We start from the raw sequence: 6,048 nt of genomic DNA, 5'->3' as shown, positions 1-6,048 counted from the left end.
GGTCAGCGTTCCTGAGGGGGTCGGCGACGCTTCTCTGCCGGTCAGCGTACCTGAGGGGGTCGGCGATGCTTCTCTGCCGGTCAGTGTTCCTGAGGGGGTCGGCGAAGCTTCTCCGCCATCCTGTGTCTCAGTGGGGGTCGGCAGAGACGACGCTCCACCATCCGGTGTCTCAGTGGGGGTCGGCAGAGACGACGCCTCACCATCCCGTGTCTCAGTGGGGGTCGGCCGTGACGACGACGCTCCACCATCCCGTGTCTCAGTGGGGGTTGGCTGTGACTACGTTCTGCTCCGCCGAGGGTCCAGGGGGACGCCTCGCTCCGTTCTGCTCTGCTGAGGGTCCAGGGGGACGCCTCGCTCCGTTCTGCTCCTCCGAGGGTCCAGGGGGACACCTCGCTCCGTTTTGCCAAGCCGAGGGTCCAGGGGGACGCCTCGTTCCGTTTTGCCAAGCCGAGGGTCCAGGGGGACGCCTCACTCCGTTCTGCTCCGCCGAGTGTCCAGGGGGACGCCTCGCTCCGCTCTGCTAAGTCAAGGGTCCGGAGGGACGCTTCGCTCGGCTGAGGGTCCAGGGGGGACGCTAGGCTCTTCTCTTCGCCACCGAGGGTCCGGACCGATGCCTCGCCTAGTCTCGGAGGGGGTCGTCGAGGATGCAGTCGTCTCAGCGCTGGTCCAAAGAGGGTCGGGTTTGACGCCTCGCTCAGCGCTGCTCCACCGAGGGTCGGGGTCGACGCCTCGCTTTGCGCTGCTCCACCGAGGGTCGGGGTTGGCACCTCGCTCTGCGCTGCTCCACCGAGGGTCGGGGTTGGCGCCTCGCTCTGCGCTGCTCCACTGAGGGTCGGGGTGGGCGCCTCGCTCAGCTCAGCCACATCCAGAGGTTCGCGTTGCGCCCTGTCCGCCCGGCTCTCGCCTTCTTGGTCCACGTCAGCCCGGCTCTCGCCTTCTTGGTCCACGTCAGCCCAGCTCTCTCCTGCTTGGTCCACGTCAGCCCGGCTCTCGCCTGCTTGGTCCACGTCAGCCCGGCTCTCGCCTGCTTGGTCCACGTCAGCCCGGCTCTCGCCTTCTTGGTCCACGTCAGCCCGGCTCTCGCCTGCTTGGTTCACGTCAGCCCGGCTCTCGCCTGCTTGGTTCACATCAGCCCGGCTCTCGCCTGCTTGGTCCACGTCAGCCCGGCTCTCGCCTGTTCCGCCGAGGACGGCGCCCGGCCCGTCCCTTAGAACTCTTGCCTCGCGGAGGACGGCGCCCGGGCCGCCCTCCTGAACTCTTGCTCCGCCGAGGACGGCGCCCGGGCCGTCCCCCAGAACTCTTGCTCCGCCGAGGACGGCGCCCGGGCCGTACCCCAGAACTCTTGCTCCACCGAGGACGGCACCCGGGCCGTCCCCCAGAACTCTTGCTCCGCCGAGGACGGCGCCCGGGCCGTCCCCCAGAACTCTTGCTCCGCCGCGGGCGGCGTCCTGGTCACCCGTCTGAACTTTTGCTCTGCCAAGGACATCCTCCTTGAAAACTTTGATGGTGCCCTGGTTGTCCTCGGGCTTTTTGTTTTGTTTTGCTCCCCTGGCTTTTTGCCAGGTCGGTTTTGATTTATTTGTTTGCTTGTTTGTGCCCGCCATCCTTTGTTTTGTTTTTTACCCCCCACCACCCTCCCGTGCTAGGCTCTCTTTTGGTTTTTGGGACGTCAGGGGACGTCCCTTGAGGGGGGGGTACTGTCGGGATTTGGGTTTTTGGTTTTCAGTTAGTTGCTTTATGTTTCAGTTGGTGTTTATTATTTTGTTATCTTGTAGTTTAGTTCGTGTTTCCTTCTGCCCTTGCCTCATGTGTCTGTGTTTGTTTTCATTTTCATTCCCCCAGCTTAGTCATCTGGTTACCTGTCACGCCCATCTCCACCTGTTAGCAATTATAATCATGTCACCTGTCCCCACTTACCTGATTATCCTCAGCACTTTAAAACCCAGTCATTTCTGTCTGTACTCCGCTGGTCCATTGTCGTTGTTTTGCCTCTTGTCTTGCCGTGTGTTCCTGGTTGTTGGTTTTCCGTCCCGCTTGTCCCCGTCTCCGTTTATGTTAGTTTTAGTTTGTTCTTTATTTTGTTTTGCTGCCACGTCAGCTTTTGTTTTGTGTTTCCTTATTTAATAAATTATTGTTTGTTGAATATGAGTCTGCGCTCTGGGTTCGCTTTCGTCACTCCACATCATGACAGTTTTGGGCATAAAATAGAAATTATCAGTAGCAAAATATTGCAATGAACCAAAAACTATTTAAATGGACTCTGTTAAATCAAATGTGATTATTTCAGGGGAAAGTAATAATAAATATTTACATTTCCTAAGAAAAAAATAAATAAATAAACAAATGTACAAAATATTAAATGCTGTTGTTTTGAGTAAACATCCAACAGATAACATGAAGTTGAATGAAAATTTTTAACACACCTGTTACACTTGTTTAAGACATATTATAATGTCTTAAATGAGGAAAACAACCATATAATGATTATATGGTCTAACTAAACACATTCCAACCAAAAAATACAACAAATCTGTCCATACAAAAAAAACTATAAACAAAAAAAAAAAAAAACAATGTTGTGAATGTGAACTAATGCAAAGCTACAGTGTACAACTACACAAAGATCTCTTTCAAACAAATTATTAAAAAAAGTTATTTTCTTTTAAAAATCTGTTTTCTGAGGTTTTAAAGTTTTAATTAATACTATCATAATGCTGTGATAAAAGGCACAAAAACTGAACACTGATGGAGCCGCTTGAGTCCTTTGTCCATGATCAGAACAATGACGGAGCCAAACAATTTTCATGGGGTGGCCAGACTGAGACCACTGACATCTTTGTTTTCCTACATGGAAAGTTGCTGTGGATCTAGTAGTATTTCATTCTTTTCAAATAGCTAACTTTACCACATCAATTTCAAATGAAGCACATCATCAGTCTCAATACACCCACACACACACTGGACAGATACAGCAGACACTGTGTCAAAGTTTCTTCACTTATTCTCTTTAGGTTTCCCCTCAGTGGATCCCTGATGGTTCTGAACCACAGAACAAACAAATTCACTGTCACTCCAAAGATGTTTCTAGTTCAGCAATTTCCATCTGGAAAAATGCTTGCCTGCCCTTAATTCTCTGATTGAATCTTTCAGTTTCACCTGTTTTTAGTTACATAATAAACATGATATGCTCTTTGTAACTGTCAGGATCTGGGTTTTTGTGTTTTAGTTTTATTGCTTTTTGTTTTTGCATTGAGTTATTGTTCAGTTAGTTTGTGTTCTGGTTTATTTGTCATATTCACTTTCCCTCAGGCTGCACTTTGTTTGTCTGCCACACTCACCCACACCTGTCCAAACTTTGCAATCATGCCACCTGTTTCCACTTACCTCGTTTTCCTTTGTGTTTAAAACCCGGTCATTTCCTCCACTACTCCGTTGGTTCATTGTTTCACTTGTCCTCGTACCTGGTTGCTGTTAGATGTTCTTAGAGTTTTTGTTCTGTCCTGTTCCCGTGTTTCCTCCAGGTATTTGGATTTAGTTTGTTTGTTTTGCTGCCACGTCAACTTTTTGTTTTAATGAATTAGTTCCGTTTAGTTTCAAGTATGAGTCTGCTCTCTGGGTTCGCCTTCATCTCTGCTGCTCATGACAAAATGAACTGACCAATCCAGAACCTAGCGGACTCATCTGTTTTTTTTGTACATCACTGAAGAGGATTTTATCCGGCTTCACATCGCAGTGAGAGAGTACTGCGATGTGTAGGCCACCTCTTAGAACGTGAGGGAGCGTTTTTGGGTGGCCCACGACCTCCTTAAAGAGGCTCTTTGTCACCCCAGGCTGGAGTCATCCCCGGGAATGGACGAGACTCTCAGCGGGGCCAGGAGAGACTACGCCTTGGGTTGCACTACCTCCATGTCTCCTGTGGCAGCTGCGCCCTCCGTGTCTCCTGTGCCTGTTGCGTCTCCTGAGCTCCTGGCGATAGGGTCAACGACGGAGGAGGGTTCTGGCCAACTGCGAGGCTCTCCCGTCGCCCATGCTGGTGGAGGAGGTGGAAAGGGCATCTCCGTTCTGGGGGACCCGCTTGGCCCTCAGACCACCAAGGCGGCCGGGAAGAATCCAGCTCCACAGCCGCCGGTGAGGATTCCAGCTCTGCCGCCAGCGGCAAAGTCTCGGGTCCCGCCGCCACCAGCGAAGTCTCCTTCCCTGCCTCCGACAGCATCATCGGATGATCAGCCCGACGCCACCTCTTCTGCGTCCGTGGATCGATTGGACACCACCACATCCTTTTCATCCACGCCAGCAATTCAATCTCCCACTGCCGACACACAGTTTTCCCCCCTCAAACTCATGGCCATCTCCAACCAGATAAATAGACTGCTCTCATCAACTGCCACCAGCACAGACCCTAAACATTACCTGGTCACCTGCCAACTCATAGAAAGAATTCTCCTGTCCCGTCCTGGTCTCCTCGGTCTAGCTCACTACTCCAGCATCTTCAATACTATAACTCAGTTAAAGGGACAGCTAACAAATTCCTCCACAGACTTTCAACCACATTCACCTCCTGTTCACAAGTCACCCCGTCACCCTCCAGCACCTTTAGCCTCTCCAGAGCCCTCTAAGCTCCCTGCGCCATCTCCAGGGCCCTGGGATTTTTCAGCGCCCTCTGCAGAACTCTTGAAGCTTCCTGTGCCCTCTGCAGAGCCCCCAGTGAAGCCTGTCAAGTCTGCCAAGTCAGTCCGTGTCTCGGTGGGGGTCGGTGGCGATGCCCCACCGCCAGTCCGTGTCTCAGTGGGACTGAGGGTCCCAGTCAACGTCTTGCCTCAGTCTGCTCTGTTGAGGGTCCCGGACGATGCCTCACTCTGCTTCGCGTGGCCGAAGGTCCCGGTTGACGCCTCGCTCTGCTCAGCCACGCCGAAGGGTCCGAGAGGACGCCTCGCTCTGCTCAGCCACGTCGAGGGTCCGAGAGGTAGCCTCGCTCAGCTTCGTCCCGCTGAGGGTCGGTGCCTCGCTCCACTCCATGTCGCCTCCTTGGTTCACGCCTGCTGCACTCTCGCCTGCTTGGTCCTCGCCAGCTGCACCCTCGCCTGCTTGGTCCACGTCTGCCTGGCTCTCGCCCAAACCGGCTTGGTCTTGGTGCCGCCCCTCAGAACGCTTGCTCCGCCGAGGGCACCGTCCCGGCCATCCTCCTGGCCATCCTCCTGAACTCTTGCTTCTCCGAGGACGGCGCCCGGGTGGTCCCCCAAGACTCTTGCTCTTCAGTGGACAGTATCTCGGTCGCCCGCCAGAACTATTTCCTCGCCCGCGCCCGTAGTGGCTGCCTGAACTTTAATCAATCAATCAATCAAATTTTATTTGTATAGCACATTTCAGCAGCAAGGCATTTCAAGGTGCTTTACATAATTAAAAAACAAAATAAAAACAGCATGTGACATTGAATAAACAGTAAGAAAGAGAAAAACATCNAAGANATCAAAAACCCGCACTCTAACCCTAATTTAGCCATAAGCAATTCTAAACAGGTGGGTTTTAAGTTGAGATTTAAAGGCACCCAGTGTTTCAGCTGTTTTACAGTTTTCTGGAAGTTTGTTCCAAATTTGTGGTGCATAGAAACTGAATGCTGCTTCTCCTCGTTTGGTTCTGGTTCTGGGGATGCAGAGCAGTCCAGAACCAGAAGATCTAAGGGGTTTAGACGGTTGGTACAGCGATAACAGATCTTTAATGTATTGTGGTGCTAAACAGTTCAGTGATTTATAAACTAACAACATTATTTTAAAGTCTATTCTTTGAGCTACAGGGAGCCAGTGTAAGGACTTTAAACTGGTGTTATGTGCTCTATCTTCCTGGTTTCAGTGAGAACACGAGCAGCAGCGTTCTGGATCAGCTGCAGCTGTTTGATTGATTTATTAGTCAGACCTGTGAAGACGCTGTTGCAGTAATCAATGCGGCTAAAGACAAATGCATGGATGAGTTTCTCTAGATCGTGCTGAGACATAAGTCCTCTAATCCTGGAGATGTTCTTCAGGTGATAGAAGGCCGACTTTGTGACTGTCT

This window comes from Kryptolebias marmoratus, linkage group LG9, assembly GCF_001649575.2.
Source record: "Kryptolebias marmoratus isolate JLee-2015 linkage group LG9, ASM164957v2, whole genome shotgun sequence".
Classification (NCBI taxonomy): Eukaryota; Metazoa; Chordata; class Actinopteri; order Cyprinodontiformes; family Rivulidae; genus Kryptolebias; species Kryptolebias marmoratus.
Note: the sequence above shows the minus strand (reverse complement) of the source record.